General features: G+C 37.9%; 2 pseudogenes; one reads left to right on the top strand and one right to left on the bottom strand.

Moving 5' to 3' along the window:
• The first annotated feature begins 1,133 nt into the window (after positions 1–1,133).
• Positions 1,134–1,232, top strand: LOC132283731 (small nucleolar RNA R71; annotated as a pseudogene).
• A 9,675-nt stretch (positions 1,233–10,907) lies between these two features.
• Positions 10,908–12,753, bottom strand: LOC132272384 (large ribosomal subunit protein eL6-like; annotated as a pseudogene).
• Positions 12,754–21,885: the final 9,132 nt, after the last annotated feature.

Raw genomic sequence — 21,885 nt, forward strand, 5'->3', positions numbered from 1 at the left:
AGAAATTTTCTTTGAAGTCCCTTCAACACAAAAAGTTTTGAAATCATTTTGCAAATTTTTCTTTCCAAAATCACCTTTTAAATCACTTTTCAACGCATTCTCATTTAAAAGATCATGCATATGTAATGAAGGAGGAATATGATAAGATACGGGACGGGTGTCAACTTTGGGTTGCATCGGTTCACTCTCTTCCTTGGACATGCCTACTTGGTTGTCCACAATCTTCTTACTTCTCAAGGTAGTCACCGCATTGACATGATCTATTGTGTGACCTTCCGATGAGGAATGAGTCTCCACAACACATTGTTGCTTGGGTGGGGCGTTCAAAGGCATTTTCCCTTTCTCTCTAGCAGTTAAGGTACTAGCTATTTGCCCTACTTGGGTTTCTAGCTTAGCAATGGATTGAGAATAAAAATGGAGCAATTGATTGTTCGCCTCTAAAGTGCCTAGAGCGGTCAAAACTTTCTCTTCAAAAGCGGGGCTCCTAGAATTTCCTTAAGAATATGATGGTTGATTAGGAAAATGAGAATTAGAAAATTGATTTCCTTGTGATTGAAATAATGATCTAAAACCTTGGGAACCTTGGCTTTGCATTGGAAGTGGAACATACTTCCCTTGATAGCCACCTTGGGGAGGGTTTGAGCCTTCCCCTTGGTTTCTCCAAGAAAAATTTGGGTGATTCCTCCAACTAGGATTATAGTGATTGCCATAAGGATTGTTCCCTTGATTAACAAAAGTTGCATTGACTTGTTCATAATGCTCACTTTGCACATGTCCTTGGGGATAATTGGAAGTAGAATGTAAAACACTTGAACAAGTCATACATGTCTCATTGGATGCATGATGGGAATGGTTAAGGACGAAAGATACTTGATTTGCTGAGTTTTGGTTGATCAAGAATTGATTAAACCTGTGAGATAAGGATTTCATCTCAGCTGCTATTTCATTGGAATGGTCAACTTGATGTAAGCCAACACTCTTCCTTCCACTTGAATTCCTACCATTCTTGGAAGATAAAGTTCGATGCAAAGAATTTTCACTCATGCTCTCATAAAGACGCTACACGTCATCCTCATGCCTATCAATGTAAGAGTCACCTCTCAAAGAAATATTGAACTAATTGCCATTTGGGCATGTCATGATGTGGACACTTCCTAAGCAATTCAATGAATCTTTCCCATGCCTCATGGAACGTTTCCCCATCCCCGTGTGAAAACTCTCGAATTGAGGTTCTCATGGAATTAGTCTTAGAAACCGGATAGTACTTCTTCAAGAACTCTTGTTGCATTTCTGCCCAAGAAGTTATTGAAAAAGGCCTAAGATTGTTAAACCAATATTTTGCCTTGTCTTTAAGGGTGAATGGAAAAAGTTTAAGCCTTAAGACCTCTTCCGGCATGTCTGTGTATCTCACGGTGGAACATACTTCAAGAAACTCATTCAAATGCTTATAAGGTTCTTCACTAGGAAGTCCATGATAGTTATGAAACAATTGAATGGTTTGTGGCTTGATCTCATAGTGGTGTGCTCTAAATGGTGGCAATTGAATGCATATGGATGCATTGTATTCATTAGGCACATAGTAATCTCTTAAAGCAAAGGGGAGGATTAGCAATTGGAGGTGCAACATGGGCACCTTGATTGCCTTGAACTATGGGAGGTTGTGGAGCATAGATTGGCCTTGGCATTCCTAATGGAACTTGGCCTTGTTGTTGTGGTGGGTGAATGAATGGCCTCGGCATGCCTAATGGTACTTGCATGTTATCATGATGCACATTGGGGTGGAGAATACCTTGTTGGTCTATGTGACCAAGGTCCTCCACATGGTCCTCATTATGTCTTTCCATTGATGAAATGGATTGACTAGAACTTCCTCTTCCCCTAGGGTTTCGAACAACAGATTCAAGATGAAATTAAGAGAGACAAGAATAGGTTTCAATGATCTACGACCATGCATGCACAACAAAACACAACAAGCAACAAGTAATGAACAATCATTTCACCTTCAAAACAAATCAATTATCAACAAACTTCCTCCATATACAAGGATCCCATACTCCCATGCTATCAACAATATGCAAAAATAATAAAATTGCCTCCACGTGGGCTCACAATTTATTTAAGAATTGAAATATATGCCTCCACGCGGGCCGACGATTTAACTAGAGATTGAGTTAAGAAAGAGCTCACAAAGGGTCCTTTAACACTTCAATTCAATTTTCAATTTTAGCTTTGCAAATTTTTAGATTTCAGTTTTTTCCTTGCTTTTGCTTAGCTCCTGGCTTGAAATACTCCTTTGCTCACCTTCTAGCTTAATGCACCTAGTCAAACAAGAACCAACACAATAAGTAACCAAAATGAAAATAAAGTAAAAATACAATCAAAAGAGTACCAATTCCTAAATGATTCCACAAATACGATGTTGTCTTCAATCAATCCCCGGCAACAGTGCCAAAAACTTGGTGGTTCGTCGTGGCCCAATCCAAAGTTTGTGTAAAAGAGAGTGGTGTTGGACTATGGTCAAGTTTTACAATTATAATATACCACTACTACCTTTCACTAAAAATATAGCTAGGGCAAGTAGGGATCGTCCCAAGGGATTGGTGGGTCGTATTAGGTTGTGGAATCAAGATTAGGGTTAGTAGGTTAAGTGATCAAAAGATTGGTTGGTGATTGAATTATACTAAGATGCAATTTAAACTAAAGTAAACAATTAAATGCAATAGGGAGAAAATAAGAGAGAGAGATCTTGGGGTTTAGAGATCACCACTAAGCATAGCTTTTCTACACCTTTAATGAATGATTAATTAGGGGGGGGGGGGGAAACATGTATTGCAACATTAGAGTGTGTGTGTGGTTGTTTCAACAAGCATGAATGACTAATTAAGTATATATTGTCTAAGCAATATAATGGACAACACAATATATCAAACTAAGCCATTAATCCTTTCTTTAAGCTCACAATCCAAATACATCACAAGGTTAGAGACATATGCTACTTGCTTTCATAAGTATGGAAAATCAAATAACAAGCATGGATTGTCCTCCCATTTAACATCTAAACTACAACTACACTACAACTAAGCTAATAACATGGAATTAAACTAATTAAACTAAAGGAGAGGCACAATCCATCAAGAAATGAGTATGAACCATCAAATAAATCACAAGAGCATTCCATTAAGCACTATGTCTTGACAATCTCTAGATCTATAATATTAATACACATAGACATGGATCAATAATACAAAATCTAGAGACAAACACATGAACATCTATTCTAACATACATAGACATATGGATAGAGACGCATTAAACCACATAAATCATTGAATAAATAAAATCTATATATATAAAAGTGTCAAAACATGTATTACAATACAAATCCCCTCAAAAATACATAAATCAAGATGTAGAAAGCATGCTTAGGGCTAACTCTAGCCCCAAAAAGATGTCTAGCCACTCATGGATGGTGTCCTCCAACCCTCAAGGGCTAACTCCATGGTAGAGATTGCTCCTCTTCTTGGTTTATGGAAGAACTCCAAGCCTGTGTCTCTAGCCTCCTCTCTTCTTTTCTTCCTCTCTAAGAATGTGAAAATTGTGTCTCTAGTGTATCTATCTAGTATATCTCAAGAATGGCTCATATTCCTTATATAGGTAGGTTAAATGTCATCCCCAATAAGCTAGGCTCGTATACCAATATTCCTTCCAATAATTGGATATAAGACAACTTTTAGTGAGCTGTAAATTGGATTTTCTCGGGCTTGAGGAAGTTCGATCAATCAAACTTGTGGTGAGATCGATCGAACATGGCCGAGATCTATCGAATTTAAGCTGGATCGATCCTCTATGGCGGCGCCTTTTTGGATAAAAATAAATCTGAGATATTTTGAAGATATTTTTGGGAAAGAGATAAGTGTGGTAAGTAGGGTGGTACAACTGGATAAGATGAAATCTTTTTGATCGATCGGAAGAAAGTTGGATCGATCGAACTTTGTAGGATCTTTGGATAAGGACAAAAGAACTTGGATCCATCTTGAAATGCTGAGATCGATAAACTTTCGATCGATCGAATATTTTTTGAGATCGATCGAACTTACTGAATTTCCACCATTTGTTTCCTTTTGCTCCCACTTTGCTCATTTCTTTGATTTATCTCAAGATTGCTTCAATTATGCTCTTATTTTGCTGAGTTAGCTTATTTTGGGGATAAGTACCTGAAAATAGAAATAATACAAAATCAATCTAAAGCGGTAAAATAAGATAGATAAATGTCATAGAATACCTAAGCTTAAGGGGTTTATATGCGCACTTTTCAGCGCTCATCAGAAACCCCAGTTGATGAAATATGTTGACTGTTTGTATGGGAAAAACCTCATGGACTGTTTAGTCCAAAGTAAACCGATCCATTTTGTTTGAAACAAAGTACACTGAACTTTGACTCTGGCTCACACCATATCATTTTACCAAACACTAATTGCTGACAATCTTCTGGTTTTGCAATTCCCTATCCAACAGCAACTTGACCTCAGGTTTATGCTTGATATTTGTAGAAGAGTAACAGGTAAATCAGACAACACTCCTTGAATGCTCCACCCTTTCAAAGTGTGATCGCTTTTACTTCTGTTCTTTAAGATCTGAACTCAATGTAGAAGAATTAAATCCTACTTTTCATTCGGTATATCCGAATCTTCAATATAGCTCTAATTCCGATGAGATAGAGAACAACACTACTAGATCACTCATGAATATATGTGTGTGTTCTAAAAAATTCATTCAGAATAATCAGATTTGATTTTCTTAATTTTCTCTGTCTAAGAAGCTTTTTCAAAATATAGAATTGATGTTCCTTAAAGCTATGAATAAACCTAGATAACTACCAATGTTTATATAGACTTTAGAATGTCATAATCCTTCTGTAAATATAGAAAATTTCGTCCATAGGACTTAGAAGGAAGTTTGCTCCAAAAAGGAATTAAAACGAATAAGGAAACTAAAGTTCTATACTGATTAGGACTTCTTAAACCGGTACTAGAATGTGGCTACCAATTCCAGAAGGTCAGAAGACATTCCGATGCACTCTTGCTACTGTTTCAGCCTTTGGCTACTGGTACCAAGAAGTTCCTACCGGTTCCCAATGGATAGAAGTAAATCTGCTATTTTCTTACCAGTACTAGATTTTGGCTACCAGTACCAAAAGGACGGAAGTAAATTTCCTACCAGTACTAGATTTTGGCTACCAATACCAAAAGGACAGAATGTATATTTCCTTAACACTTCGAACTTTTGAAACTTTCTAAGTATTCTCACTCACTCATATACCTTTCTAAAGCATTGTTCTCATTATTCTGGAGTGTAGTTTACCACAAACACTTGAACTTCTTTCAATCTGCATTCGATCTTCAATCTTTGAAATTTTGAACCGAAAAATTACAACTCTATCAGACTTGTTTTGAAAACGAGATTAGCCAATTATAAAATATATATCTCATAATCTCCCCCTTTAGCAATTTCGTGACAAAATTTTAAAAACAATTCAGCAATCTACTTAAGCAGAAAAATAAATTACAATGATTCTTAAAGGAAATAAAACTGCAAATTTTCTTGAACCTCGTAAATCTTCAACATTTGTAGTAACCTGTAATCTACATATTAGCTCAAGCACAACTACCCATGAAACTTACTTAAGGAAATAAACACAAGCATAAAATAGCAAAGCTAATAATGCTTGAATATTAATGCAATGTAATGCAATGAATAATGGTTCTCCCCCTCAATGCAAAAGTATCTCTCCCCCTGAATGATAAGATTATAAACTCTCTCCCCCTTTTTGTCACAAATGAATAGGGGTTTTAAGGAAAACATATCCTAGAAGTAAGAAGCAATCAACCATATAAATCTTGTAAATTGAAATCAATGAGAATGTAGACTCCACAAGACTATATATTTCAACACAAATTACCAAGATCAATTCAATGAAGTTCCACAAACTTCGTAAGTGTACTAAATCACCACCAAGTTCTAAAAATATATGATCGTCAATTGTTCAGATTTCAGACAATAAATCAATGATATCACATTTCCTTAAAAATCAAACAATCAACATGTGCAAAGGACATATATATATATTTTTTTTTAATATCTCTTTTTGTGCTCCATTTTTTTTTTTTGCATATTGGCGGCTTTCACGCTTATGGGCAGCCAACTCTTTCTTTTATTCCCATTTGTTTTAAGTCAAAGTAACTTCAGACAATTCCCAAAGGTAGCCTTTTCCATCTCACCTTTTTCTTTCAAAATGATAATTTTTTTCATTCTTTATTTTAAACTTTTCATTCCAAGCTATTTTTCAATTATTATTATTATTATTATTATTATTTATTTATTTATTTATTATTTTTCCACTCTTTTGGTCTAAAACATATAAATGAAGTTTAAATTCCAAGACATTGATCAATCATGTCAACATTATCTTTGACCAAAACAATGACATCACACAAGTAAATGTACTATCAATGATTCATTTACTATACGAAATAAGTAAGCAAAACTAATTTCTTCAACTCATAGCCATAGTATGTTTTACACAGATAATCCATGTGTCATAAAAACTCCTTGTGTTCAACATACTCAATCAATATGGTTTGCTTAACTTTCCAAAAACATAATCTAGACACTCAAGATATGCATGAAAATCATTTCTAGACTATGTCTTTGCAATGCATCTAATCAAGACAACAAACGCCTATAGATTTCCTAAAATGAGAAAACTTAGGAGTATCTAATGGTTTACTGAGAATATCAGTCAAATTCTGATCAATATGCACTTTTTCCAAAGACATAACATTTTATTCAATAAGTTCCCTAAGAAAGTGATGTTAAATATCAATGTGCTTAGTTCTAGAATGCAAAATTGGATTCTTTGAAACATTAATTATATTAGTATTATCACAAAAGATAGCAATAGTGCCTTGATCAACTCAATAATCTAGAAGCATCTGTTTTATCGAAAATAATTGTATGCAATAATTTACAGCAGTAATGTATTCAGCCTTACAAGATGATAAATATATATAATTTTATTTCTTGCCGTACCATGAAACAAGATTAGTACCAACATAGAAATAACCACCTGAATTACTCTTTCTATCATCCTTGTTACCAACCCAATCAGCATTAGTATAGCCTGCAATCTCAGAGTTAGACTCAGAAGAATAACGCAATACATAATTCAATGTACTATTGACATAACGAATAATGTGCTTGACTGCACGAATGTGTTATTCTCTAGGATCAGTTTGATACCTAGCACAAACACCTTCACTAAATGAAATATCTGGTCTAGTTGCTGCCAAATACAACAAGCTACCAATCATACTCCTATACAAGAAATGATCAACCTTGTTAGGATCAGAGTCTCTATCAAATTTGGATGAAGTACTTATAGGAGTTTGCATGTACTTTGAATCTTTCATTCTAAATTTCTTAACAAGCTCCTTTACATATTTTGATCGCGATATAAAAAACCCATCATCAAGTTATTTCACATGGAGACTTAGAAAAAAAGTCAGTTCACCAGCCATGCTCATTTCAAAAGTATTACTCATATCTTTAGAAAAATTATGAACAATGTTATCACATGTAGCACCAAAAATAATATCATCCACATATATTTGAGCAACAAGAAAATCTTTTCCTTTCTAGAAAATAAACAATATTTTATCTGCTCTTCCTCTTCTGAAGCCCTTATGCATTAAATAAGAAGTTAACTTCTCATACCATACTCTAGGTGCTTACTTTAAACCATAAAGAGCCTTTTTAAGATGAAAAATAAAATCAAGATTATGTGGATCAATAAAATCTTTTGGTTGTGCTACATAAACTTCTTCCTGCAAAATACCATTTAGAAAAACACTTTTAACATCCATTTAAAATAATTTGAATTTAAAGTGACATGCAAGAGTAAAAAGAAATCGAATAGACTTAAGTTTAGCAACAGGTGCAAAAGTTTCATTAAAATCAATTCCTTCAACTTGAGTGTATCCTTGTGCAACCAATCTAGCTTTATTTTTCATCACAAGATCATGTTTATCAAGTTTATTTTTTAAGATGCATTTGGTCCCTATGATATTACACTGAACTTTGACTCTGGCTCACACCCTATTATTCTACCAAATACCAATTGCTGACAATCCTCTAGTTTTGCGACTCCCCGTCCAACAGCAACTTGACCTCATGCTTATGCTTGATATTTGTAGAAAAGTAGCAAGTACATCTGATAACACTCCTCGAATGCTCCAACCCTTTCAAAGTGTGATCGCTTTTGCTTCAATTCTTTAAGATCTGAACTCGATGTAGAAGAATTAAATCTTGTTTTTCATTTGGAATTTTGTTAATCTTCAATATAACTCCAATTCCGATGAGATAGAGAACAACACTACTGGATCACTCATGAATATATGTGTGTGCTCTCAAAAAATTCATTCAGAATAATTAGATTTGATTTTCTGAATTTTCTCTCTAAAAGGCTTTTTCAAAATATAGAATTGATGTTCCTTAAAGCCATGGATAAACCTAGATAACTACCAAGGTTTATATAGAGTTTAGAATGTCATAATCCATTTGAAAATATAGAAAATTTCGTGCATATGACTTCGAAGGAAGTTTGGTCCAAAAAGGAATTAAAATGGATAAGGAAACTGAAGTTCTATACTGATCAGGACTTCTTGAACTGGTACTAGAATGTAGCGACTGGTTCCAGAAGATCAGAAGACTTTCCGACACACTCTTGCTACTATTTCAGCCTTTGGCTACCAGTACCAAGAAGTTCCTACCAAGTACACTGAACTTTGACTCTGGCTCACACCCTATCGTTCTACCAAATACCAATTACTAATAATCCTCTGGCTTTGCGACTCCCCGGCCAACAACAACTTGACCTTAGGCTTATGCTTGATATTTGTAGAAGAGTAGCAGGTAGATCAGACAACACTCCTTGAATGCTCTAACCCTTTTAAAATGTGATCGTTTTTACTTCTGTTCTTCAAGATCTGAACTCGATGTAGAAGAATTAAATCCTGCTTTTCATTCGGAATATCTGAATCTTCAATATAACTCCAGTTCCGATGAGATAGAGAACAACACTACTAGATCACTCATGAATATATATGCGTGCTTTCAAAAATTCATTCAGAATAATTAGATTTGATTTTCTGAATTTTTTCTCTCTAAAAGGCTTTTTCAAAATATAGAATTGATATTCCTTAAAGTCATGAATAAACCTAGATAACTATCAAGGTTTATATAGAGCTTAGAATGTCATAATCCTTCTGAAAATAGAGAAAATTTCGTACATAGGACTTGGAAGGAAGTTTGGTCCAAAAAGGAATTAAAACGGATAAGGAAACTGAAACACCTCAATGTCCCATGGTAAATAAATACCCATGCAATAAAATAATATCGGTCCCACATAAAAAATAAAATAATGCCCGAAAAATAAATTAAATAAATACTGAAAAATCCTAAAAAAATTCGGGACACTACTCTTTCGCTCTGTGGTAAATAATCTACTAGTTTGTCTTAGTCATCTCATTCTCAAGTTCATAGTCAACAAAAGCCTTATTTGGCAGCCTAATCAGCCTCTAAGACACATCATCACAGTTTCATGACAAAAACGCTATAATTTTGCTTAGTCAGTGCTTTATCCTCAGACAGAGTCAACAACGGTGTCAATAGTAGTGTGTTACATGCCACGATAGTTGCCATGTCAGACATAGCCAGCAGCGGTTCCAACAGTTGTGCCATATCACCTACCACGACAGTTACTATGTCAGACACAACCAGCAGCGATGCCAACAGTAATGCCACGTCACCTGCCACGTCAGTTGTTAACCGTGCCTCCATTTGCATCTTGGGTGAAAACCTATCTTCACCAAAATTTTGTCAAGCTACTTTCATGATCTTGCTTTCAATCTCAAGTTTGGTTCATACTCACCTTGAGTTTGAGGGGATGTTAGATTACAAGTTTACCCCTTTACCAACCACATAGGTTTCTTGCATACTACTACAAATTACTATATATGATTACACCTACCATATTACTATCTATACGTTACTTGTTCATTACTCACCTATCCCCAAACCTTCTCCTATATATAGGACCTTTATGTAATCTTCATTCAATATAATACAATATAATATTTTTTCCATTCCTTATTTCTAACACGTAAAAGATCAAATAATGGCCGATGCAGAGAAACACAAAGCGACAGTACAGTTAGTACTACTTCGTCATCATCTGCCTCCATCTGTACCTCTTTTGTTGAATATCATCAAAAGGATCTTGCAGCAACACCATAAACGAGATCGCCTCGCCAATTAATAAATCACTGCTACAACTTCGTCATGATAATGCAATTCATCAACTGGTTCTTAATGAAAATCAAATACTTAAAGGAAACTCTGGTGTCACCTTTACTGAATTTCATGAAAATATGGTAGCAACTCCTCCTCAAACGAGATCACTATTTAGTACTACATCTTATTTACTACCTCCTTAGGAAAGTTGGGATCTAGAGCGTCAGAGTAGTACTACTTCATAAAGGCATAATAGAATTGAACAGGTTCAAGGTAAAAGATTATGTGATAACCATTTTTCCAACAACACAATACAATAATAATAGAGAGGCAATCTTCGTCTCTGACTTCAAACATACGAAACCCCAAGTGTATAGAGTAATCACAATGGGAATGCAAACTGGTCATGAGTTTAAACTTGAAGTTGAAGAAGATACAACAGACTATAAGCTAATTATCAATGCCCGTGAACACTATTCTTCATGTTGCCACTTGTTTAGGCCATTCAAGCCTCGTGGACCAGATATTCTGCAAGCGTCGTAGTTCCAACCTAATCTTCAATAAAAACCCCATCGACAATCTTGCCCTCCATTTGGCGACTGCTGCTGACCAACAAACTGCCATCGAGATTTTGGTTCGTCACTGTAGAAGCTGATGGTTCGCTGGATCTACTCGTCCAAGAAAATGAGGACAACAATATTGCATTGCATTGCATCTTCCCATTAAAAATCACCACAATAATTTGGCTATTTTATTAGTTGAGTTGAATCCAGGTGCCATACGAATAAACTAAGGAGTTGTTTCTCTTGCAATTCAAAGAATGAATACTACAATTAAAATTATATTCGATAATTCATTGATGAGTATTACATCTAATTTATAGAATAGGATTAGCTAAAATAGGTAACTAATTACCTACCAATTAGCCCTAAATCAAGGAGTAAATAATTCAATCCTACAGCTGTACTATAAGAGATAAAATCTCAACACTCCCCCTCAAGTTGGTGCATAGATGTCACACATGCCCAACTTGTCTAAAAATTTTGAAAACACTTTATTTGAGACTGCTTTGGTCAGAATGTCGGCTAGTTGATCCTCAGATCGAATCTTAGGCAATTCCATAATTTTCCCATCCAACTTCTCCTTAATGAAGAATCTATCTATTTCAACATGTTTCGTACGATCATGTTGAACTGGATTATGGGTAATATCACATGCTGTTTTATTGTCACAATATATTCGAATAGGTTGCCTAGGTAGATAACCCAAATCCCGCAATAGAAGTCTTAACCATAATGTTTCACAAAGTGCAAGCGTCATACCTCTAAATTCAGCTTCTGCACTCGAGCGAGCAATAACATTTTGTTTGTTGCTTCTCCATGTAACAAGATTACCTTCTACAAAATTAAAGTAACCAAAAGTTGATCGCCTATCATCTATAGCTCTAGCCCAGTCAGCATCAGTATATGCAGCTATGTCTTGATAACCAGCAGTTTTAGTGAACAAAATTCCTTTTCCAGGAGCAGATTTCAAATACCTCAAAATGCGCATAACTGCATTCATATGTTGCTCTCTAGGATCATACATAAACTGGTTAACAATGCTCAATGCATAAGCCAGAACCGGTCTCGTGTGTGTTAAGTAATCAATCTCCCTACAAGTCTTTGGTATCTTCCTTTATTAGCAGGTACTTGATTGGACTGAAAAACGAGCTCATGGGGCTTCATGCCTGCCTTGAGTGAAAACCTTGAACCCAAATAAGCCTTCAACTCTGGAACACACTCAATGGCTTTTATCAATGGTTTATCCACAGCTTTCTGGTCATCTTTCTTCTCCTGTGGGAGAACATTCTTCTCCTCTTTATTTGCCTCAAAGAACTTGCCTTCTCTTTTCTTCTTCTTCTTTTCAACTTTCTTTGAGAAATACTTTCATCGATATTCTCCACCTTGACCCCAGATATGTCAACCTTAGTTGATGTACCAATCATGTAAGATTGATTCACACGTCTTAGAGGTACACCATTAATCTTGAAAGGTCTAGTAACTAGGAGCAACCCAGATGGAAGCCGTTTCGAGAACACAACTCTCTTCCCCTTAACCTCCCAGCCAGGATAATCAGCACTGTACCCGCAACAATACTAGACTTGAGCTTGGTGGGTTTGGGTTTGTGCTTGTTGACAAGGGGCTTCTTAACATCGTCGGCGGGGTAGAACTTCTGCGGTTTCTCGACGGGCTTGGCCTCAACGGGCTTCTTGTCGTGGTGAGGGAAAGCGCCGCCCTTTTTGGCCTTGATGGCCCAGAGACCTCTCTTGTGGTACATTTGGGATAGAGAGTACTTGCCGATGCCCTAAATTAGATCTGGGTTTCGACTCAACTTGGGAGTCTTCTGCTTCGTCGGCGCCATTGATGCTTTCACCCCTTTCTTTCTCTAGAAATGGTTAGTAGTATCGAAATTGAGACTTGAACTCTGACGACGATGGGGTTGGTGCCATACTTTCCATTTCTGGGCGTTCATCACCACTTTGATCCAAACTTATACCACTCGAATCCAATTCGCCTGATTCCTGATTGGTTGGTCCAACTTTTGAGTCATTAACATTAGAATCACCGTCCTCAAAAATGTGACAATCATAATCTAAAGTCTGAATTTCGTTCTGGTACTCCACTTGAAGTTCAGACGCAGAGGAAAAATACATCAAGTCTTCATGGAAGACAACATCCATTGTGATAAATATTCGTCGAGTGGGAGGGTGGTAACAGTGATACCCCTTTTGATGAGTAGCATATCCGAGAAAAACACATCGTAATGCTCGAGGAGTTAGCTTATTACGTTGATGCTTATGGAGGTGTACAAATGCTACACAACTAAATACACGAGGTGGTAGATTTGGGACAGTTGGGGCAATAACTGCATTAGTTAGAGCCTACAATGGTGTCCGGAAGGCAATAGAGCTGGAAGGGACTCGATTGATGAGATATGCTGCAGAGGTAAGTGCTTCTCCCAAATACGATAATGGCATATGCGCTTCTATTAATGAAGTACGAACAACCTCCAACAAGTGTCGATTTTTTCGCTCTGCAACCCCGTTCTGCTGGGGTGTATTGGAACAAGTGGTTTGATGAATAGTTCCATGGGCTTCCAAATACTGCTGAAGGTCAAAACTCTGATATTCTCCACCATTGTCACTACGGAGAACCTGAATATGTGCATTGTATTGAGTTTCAACCATTTTATAAAATTTTTGAAACAATAAGTTCACTTCACCTTTGGACTTCATCAAGCACAACCAGGTCATCTTGGTACAGTCATTAATAAAAGTAACAAACTAACGGGATCCACCTAAAGTAGTGACTTTGGACGGAACCCAAAATCAGAATGTATAAGCATAAAAGGAAGTGGGCTTTTATGCAAACATAATGGATGTGAAACACGGTGGATCTTTGCTAGTTCACAAACATCACAGCGGAAACTAGAAACATCACATTTGGCAAACAAACTAGGCAAATAATTTTTTCAGATAACCAAAGGAAGCATGCCTCAGACGTCGATGCCATAGCCAGATTTCAGATTTTTTTCTCTCCCCCTCAAAACCATCCATTGTTAATGCTTGTCGTAACTTGTCGGAACTTTAGGACATCAAGTCCAAATAATACAATTTCCCTCGCCTAATACCACAACCAATCATCTGCTTTGTTTGGATGTCCTTAAACACACAAAAATCAGGCCAAAAAATGACAACACAAGATAAAACTGTGGTTATTTGGGAAATTGACAAAAGATTAGAATCTAAAGATGGAACAACTAAAACAGAATCTAAATGCATATTATCAGTGAGTGTCAAAGATCCTTCCCCAGTAACTGGGGTCGAAGTCCCATTGGCGATAGAAACAAATTTGTGTGAGGATGAATTAAGAGATGAGACCAGACTAGAATCAAATGTCATATGATATGTGGCACCAGAATCAATTATCCATGTACTATTAGCAACATGTGTAGAAGTATTAAAATTCTTACCACCAGTATCTGTTGTCTTAACAACTGCTGCTGTGACGTTTCCGATTTTCGGCACTTTCCATTTTTCTGAAATTTCTTCGAAGTAAGGGTATTTCTGTCTTTTCACGTTTTGTGTGTGGGATTGTGGTTGGGTCCATTTGCATTTGGTGCATTTAATTTATATGATGGTGTGACATTTAAATGGTGATGCATTTTATATGGTGTAAAATTTCAAGTAAAAGATAAAGAGAAAAGAAATAAATTCGTGGGGCCCACCACTATATCAAAAGTGGTTTAGAGACCACAATTCTGCCTTCTCATTTCTCTCTCCCGTAAGTTCCTCTCTCTCACTCTTGTTCTTGCTTTTTCTTTTTCATTTTACTTCAAATCTTTGAAGCTTGATTCCATCTTCAATCGTTGGAGTTTTTGAGTGCCGTTTGAGGCAAAATGAAGAGCACGATGAGCTCTACGCGTGTGTACCAGAAATTCCAGCTTTGAGCCTCCCTAGGGACTTCGAAAATTTGAACCCATTTTAAGGGTTTTGTTCAAAATCAAGGTAGGGGTTCTTAATCCATGAAGTCTTGTGCTTTAGTGAATTAATCCTTCTTAAATTGTTGTTTAGCATGATCAATTTGTTTAGAACTTTAGTAAATTGTTGGTTGTTATGTGTATACATTAATTGTACAACTATGTGTGGTAAATGAGTTATGTAAAGAGCATATTTATGGGATGATTTATATATGTTCGTCTTGCTAAAATTATATGGTATAAAAGAATGTTGTAATTTCTTTAGAAATCCTTGTGAAACTATGCTTCGATTACCAAAGTTGAATTGGTTATGGAATAATGGACATGTACATGGTATTGATGCATCCGTGAACTTGCATTGGGCATGAAGTGGGAGAATTTTTCCTTCGAAATAAAAAGTGGAACTTTGGGAAAGAGTTTTTATGAAATGGTTTTATAAAAACCCGGTCGCTGTGGAGTCACTAACGGGCTGGTAGATTAATGTAACCTAGAGGGAACTAGGGAGATTGTCCTAGCGTGGTTGAGCTATCTGAGCCCCACGATGACGTTACAGAGTCACCAATGGTCTAGGGACAGTAGCCAATCCTTCTCTCGGCGCTGAGGGGGTACCAAAGGGGGTACCAAAGGGGGTTACATTAACAGTTTGAAAGTGATGGTTTCGAATGATGGAAATGGGAAATGACATCGGCATGCATTGCATTCCATGGAATTGCATTGCATTCCATGGAATTGCATTGATTATATTTGAATTTGGCCAGCATGTTGTATTGTCCCGACATTATATGATCCCCATTCCCATTATCCTATGCTTTGTTTTAGATTCACGGGGACACAAGAGACGTGTCTTAAGTGTTACCTACTGAGCGATTCGCTCACCCTATTATAATTATCATTTTTTTCAGGACATGGAAAAGAAGTAGCTGACGGTAATCCACCTCAGCCTTAGCTTAGAGTAAAGAAATGTCTTTTTTGTTATCTGTTGTAAATGGACCTAATTTTTGTAAAGTACTAACTCAAGATGTATTATTTTTGCAATGTGTGGTGTATTGAGATTCATTTTGTATATTGCTATTGTGAAATTGTAATTAAGTTTTACTTACTCTAAATCAGTTTGCGTATTTTAAGTAACGTGTGGCAAATTACGTTAACAACGTGGTGGTTGATGTTGTATTAGGTGTTGAAATGTATTTAAATATGTACGTGAATGTAATGGTGTGGGTGGTTAATTACCAAAGGTTGGTGTATGTGGGTTTTCATTGGACAGTGGGAAGTGGAAGTGAAAATTTCCCAGAACCGATCGACGTATAGCTTCCAATACGTCGACCGGTATCTTGACAGTGTGGGTCATTGTTGCACACGATGCAAACCAGTCGACGTATGGCTTCCCATACGTCAACCGGTATCCTGACAATGGGTTTTCCACTGTTCATAACCCAAACTAGTCGACGTATAATGTATATACGTCGACCGGTTTCTGTCTCTTATGTAATTGCTATTTAAGTTCTTAAAATTTCACTTTGGCACCCAAGTGATGTTACACGTAATTATTTTATAACCGAATAAAATGCAATAATTATATTTTAACCACCAAAAAAACCACATTGCCCGGGACTTTATTTTATTTATTATGTGATGCAAGTAAAAGATATTTATGTCCTTTGGGTCTCAAACCATGTGAATTGTAGCAAATTACCATCTTGACCTTTTTAGACGTTAATGTTTAAATTTAACGTGAAAGTACCGTATTACCCTCGGATGATTCTAGGTCAGGTAAGGACCCGTTTAATGATCCGGATCCATGAGGATTTGGGGCGTTACGGCTGCAGTGGAGGTCTTTGTTGAATTCTTCTTCCAACAATGATGATCCCACCGTTCCGGATATCCCACAAGTTTAAAACAGCGGCTTTTGGTATGACATGTCTGATTGTAATGAGTGCATTTGTAGGTAGACTTGTCAGTTCCAGATAATTCAATATTTTTTTCACTCATTTTTTTTTATTTATTTTTTATTTTTTTGGAACTGGTTTATCACAAAACCAATTTTCAAATGAGGTTACAAAACTGGTTTAGTTTTGAACTAATCCAGAACTGGAATAGTATTACACTTGTGGCCAACCAGAGGGCTTTGATTTTTTTTTTTTCCTTTTTGTGTATATATATATATTTATATATATATTTAAAACAAAAACAAAATATTCAAGCAGCCCCTAATTTCGTCTCTGTTAAGCAACAGAAACAAAAAACTAAAAAACTGAGATGAGAGATGGCAGATTCGGCGAAGGGAAAAATGATGGCCGTGGAGCGGCCGACGATCTGATAATGGAGACGGCGGCTGGTTCGGTTCGGCAGCGGAGAGGCGGCAGGTTCAGCTGAGATGGATCCGGCAAAGATCCGGCGATGCAACGCGATGAAGGAGATCCGGCGACGGCTGACAACGAAGAGGGCGTGCCAATCCGGCGACAGTGAGGGACGGTGCAGCGGTATGGTAGCAGCTTGTGATGGCTGCGGCTTGTGACGGCAGCAGAGCGGCTGCGGCTGCGGCTTGTGATGGAATCAATGGTGGATTGGTGAATATATGTGATGGCAGATTGGGTCTGTGTATGGATGGTTGGTAATTTCTGGGTAGGTGAATTTCTGTGTATGGATGGTTGGAATTTCAAAGATAAATGCAAAAGATTCAAAGTTATGGTTCAATGATGGCTCTCACACCATCTTACAATTCAAAGAAGGAATACTACAATTAAAATTATATTCGATAATTCATTGACGAGTATTACATCCAATTTATAGAATATATGATTAACTAAAATAGATAACTAATTACCTATCAATTAGTCCTAAATTAAGGAATAAATAAGAGATAAAATCTCAACAGTTTCTCCTTATATATGGTCTCCGAAGCAAGGATGTTCAGTCAGGCCCTGTGTGAAAAATAAATTGGGGCCTTACTTAGCATAGTCCCACTCTCATATAAAAATATAAAAATAAAAATAAAAATAAAAATTATTGTGATTAAATTAGTGCCAAGATTTTACAAATTTCATTAGCCACTTGGACCACTAGAATGAAAAAACATAAAAAAAAAATCATTCTAACCATAACTTGTTATCCACCCTATTTTTTATTTGAAGAGTAAAAACTATTATATATGAGACCTTTTACCAAAATAAAAAAGAAAAAGAAAAAAAAAGACAAACACCATGAACACGTAGGGAATGAAACTGTATATGATTAATAGTCAATACAATAGAAAATTAGTCTCATATATATATATATATATATATATATATATATATATATAAACATTATTGTTCAGCACAAAAACAATTATCAAATTAATTCTTCAAATTATAGGGGAAGTATATGTTCATACATTAAAAAATATATAAAAAATATATAAAAATAAAAGTGAAATTTACCATTGCCCAAATGACCCCCCAATTACCAGAAAAGGGATCCTCCACTTCTTAGTCGCTAATCGCTATATATATATATAAACATTATTGTTCAGCACAAAAACAATTATCAAACTAATTCTTCAAATTATAGAGGAAGTATATGTTTGTGGAGGGAAAAAAAACTCCCTCCAATAAAAAGCGCACACGTCACCACCACACATATCTACATTCCAAGGGCATTTAAGGCCCATCATGTTCAAGCCCAAATTGAGCATACTTACAGCCCAAGACCATTACAATTTGTCCTCCAACTTCCATCAAGGCCGAATCAAGAAGTCATCAGCCCAGCTTTTGAGTATTTAACATCCGGCCTGTTACTCAAACCCAGCCGGATCGAAATATATTCAGCCCAACAATGCACAAGTCCTGCTATTTGAAGGATTTACTGTAGAAGGAAAATTCTGATAGGAAGTTCTGTACAAGGCAAGTTTTATGTATGGAAAATTCGACAATGGAAAGAACTCTATTAGAAAAGAATGGCTATATAGAAAGAATTAGAGGGCAAGTAACGCAAGTCCTACCATAATTTCGCAATCTTTTGTATATAAATAGAGGCTAAGACCTCCAATAAAGGATCAAGCAATTCCACACTTCTCTATACATTGTTCTTATTTATTTTTATTGTTTTTGAGTGAGTTGTTTTATTTTTCTCAATCATTATTGGTTGAGCGAAATTTTGCACCTACACTTTGGCGCCGTCTGTGGGAAGCGTATACAAATATACTCCCACTTGTTCTTCAAATTAAATCCTTTAGTCGTGTCTGGAATGTCAAACGGAGAGTCAGCAATGAATCAACAGATAGAATTGATGCAAAAGATGCGAGAAGAGTTCTTGCACCAATTTGAGACACTCCGGCAAGCAAACGATACGAGTGTCGCCCAGATAGCTGCGCTTCAGCAGCAGACTCATACGCTGCACACGGCCATGGCCAGGCTAACGCCACAACCACCACCAGGCGATGCTACAGCACCACCTCCCACCCGGAATTTACCTCCGGTTCACGAGCCTCCAGCCAACGAGACACCACCCAACGGGGATCGACCTAGTGAGGCGCAGCAAAAGCAAGGGACGAGGTCCGAGGCGGTTCCTTCGGATAATCTCCCGCATCGCACACAGGACGAACAGGCCGAGTCCAGCCATAGGCTTACGGTATGGTCCAATGGCGTTCCAGATGGCGCACGTGTACAAGATGCATTCGATGAAAAAAAGCTCTTGAGAGTCCAGACACCAGCCGAGATGGCTAGAGAGCACAAGAACTCCTTGGTCAAGACCCCCTTTACTGACGAGGTGTACCTTGTGGAGAGGCCGAAGAAGTTCACTATGCCATCCTTCACCCAGTTCGATGGGGCAGGCGACCCCTCTCGGCATCTTGATCATTATGCGCAAAAGATGGCATTGGACGATCATAACGATCCGTGGATGTGTAAGGTTTTTCCTACCAGTTTAACCGGAGCAGCGTTAGAATGGTTCAGGAATAGGCCACACAAGTCTATCCCTGACTATAAGACCTTGTGCACTATGTTCTTAGCCCAGTATTGCGGAAATAAGAAGCAGAAGAAAAGTATAGCCAGCCTTTTCACCATAAGGCAAAGGAAGGGAGAAACTCTGCAAGATTTTTTATCCAGATTTAACATGGAGGCCTCGGAGATAGCAGATTGCCATCCTGCCACGGCAATCGAAACATTTAAGTTGGCAATGATCCAGGGAACCAATTTTCACACATCCTTGGTCAAATATTCCCCCCCGGATATGCAGACTTTGAACGCTAGGGCACAAATCTACATTCGGTTGGAGGAAAACGTAGCTCACCGTGCGCAGAACGCTACCCTCGTCACAGTGGAAAACAAGTCTCGAGAGAAAGCTGCGAGCACAAGGATGCAGAAGGTTCCTCATACCGCCACACAAGCCACCCAAGCGTCTGAGAAAAGGCGAAGGACAGAGGACAGGCTTACCCCTCTTCGTACTACCTTGGCGCGCCTATTCCAAGAGAATAAGACGAGGTTCGTGACTCCTCAGCCCATGAAACAACCCTTGGACCAGAGGGACAAAAACAAACATTGTGCCTACCATAGAGATTATGGGCATACCACCAATGACTGCAGGTCCCTACAGCGACAGGTAGAAAGCATGATAGCGAGAGGAGAATTGGTGGAGTATCTCGCCACGAAGGAGCATGTAAAACCTCGGGAGGTTAACCCTCGACGGGTAGAGGGCGGTCAGGTAAAGGTTATCCATGCTATTCACGGAAGGTCGGAGGATGATGAAGAGTCTGAAGAGTTGTACAGATCCAGGCTGCGAGAGGCTCATAAGTTACGAAGGTTGTCTTCGGTAAACACGGTTGCACCAGGCAGCATCAACATTGGATTCGGTAACAACGATCTTTCTAGAGTCCAGCGCCCACATGAGGACCCCTTGGTCATCAGCCTCCTGGTAGCGAATTACATGATTAGGAGAGTGCTGTTAGATCCGGGAAATAGCGCCAACATCATTACAAAAACAGCTTTTGGTCAGTTGGGGATTTCACTATCATCCATCAGGCCAACTTCTGGCCCCCTAATGGGATTTGATGGTACTAAGGTGAATCCGCTTGGGGTGATCGATCTATCCGTTACTGCAACAAAGAGAACTCTGAAGGAAAACTTCGTCGTGACAGAGATTCATCCATCTTATAACCTCATTATGGGAAGAGGTTGGATCCATCGTATGAACGGAGTCCCTTCTACACTTCATCAAGTAATGAGGTGTTTATCCCTGGATGGCAGGGAGGTCATCGACCTCTGGGGAGACCAGGTTGCTGCCAAAGAATGTTACATGCTAACGCTACACGAAGCAAAGAAAGCGTCGAAATCACCTCAGTCAGAGGCGAATCCCAAAGATGCAATCAAATAGCAGTTACAGTATCCTCTGCCCAAGTATCTCAAGGCAGAGGAAAAATCCGAAGCTGAAGTACCTACCGAGGAGTCCCTCGAAGCTATAGAGGTAGTCCTCGGAGACCCTCAGAAGATCACCTACATTGGCTCATCTTGCACAGCCGAAGAGAAGGAAGCATTGATCGGGGTTATTCGGTGCAATTCGGATGTCTTTGCCTGGGATCACTCGGATATGGTGGGGATCAATCCTACAGTCTCATGCCATAGTCTGAGGGTTAACCCAGAATTCAGGCCAGTCAAGCAGAGGCACCGACGGTTCGCACCTGAACGGAATCGCATAATAGTCGAGGAGGTAAATAAACTGTTACAAGCAGGATTCATTCGAGAGGTGCAATACCCACAATGGCTCTCAAATGTAGTAGTCGTTCAAAAGAAGAATGGGAAATGGAGGGTATGCGTAGATTATACCAACCTTAACAAAGCTTGCCCAAAAGATAGCTTTCCTCTGCCCAAGATTGATCAAATGGTGGATGCTACGACGGGTTATGAAAGGCTCACATTCCTCGACGCATACTCCGGCTATAATCAGATTCCCATGAATCCTGAAGATGAGGAGAAAACCGCTTTCATCACAGAAACGGGCACTTACTGCTACAGAGTGATGCCCTTCGGTCTAAAGAATGCC

The sequence above is a fragment of the Cornus florida genome, unplaced genomic scaffold (assembly GCF_030987335.1).
Source record: "Cornus florida cultivar Cherokee Brave unplaced genomic scaffold, ASM3098733v1 CherokeeBrave_3.0.0_Hap2_Chr01, whole genome shotgun sequence".
NCBI classification, from domain to species: Eukaryota; Viridiplantae; Streptophyta; class Magnoliopsida; order Cornales; family Cornaceae; genus Cornus; species Cornus florida.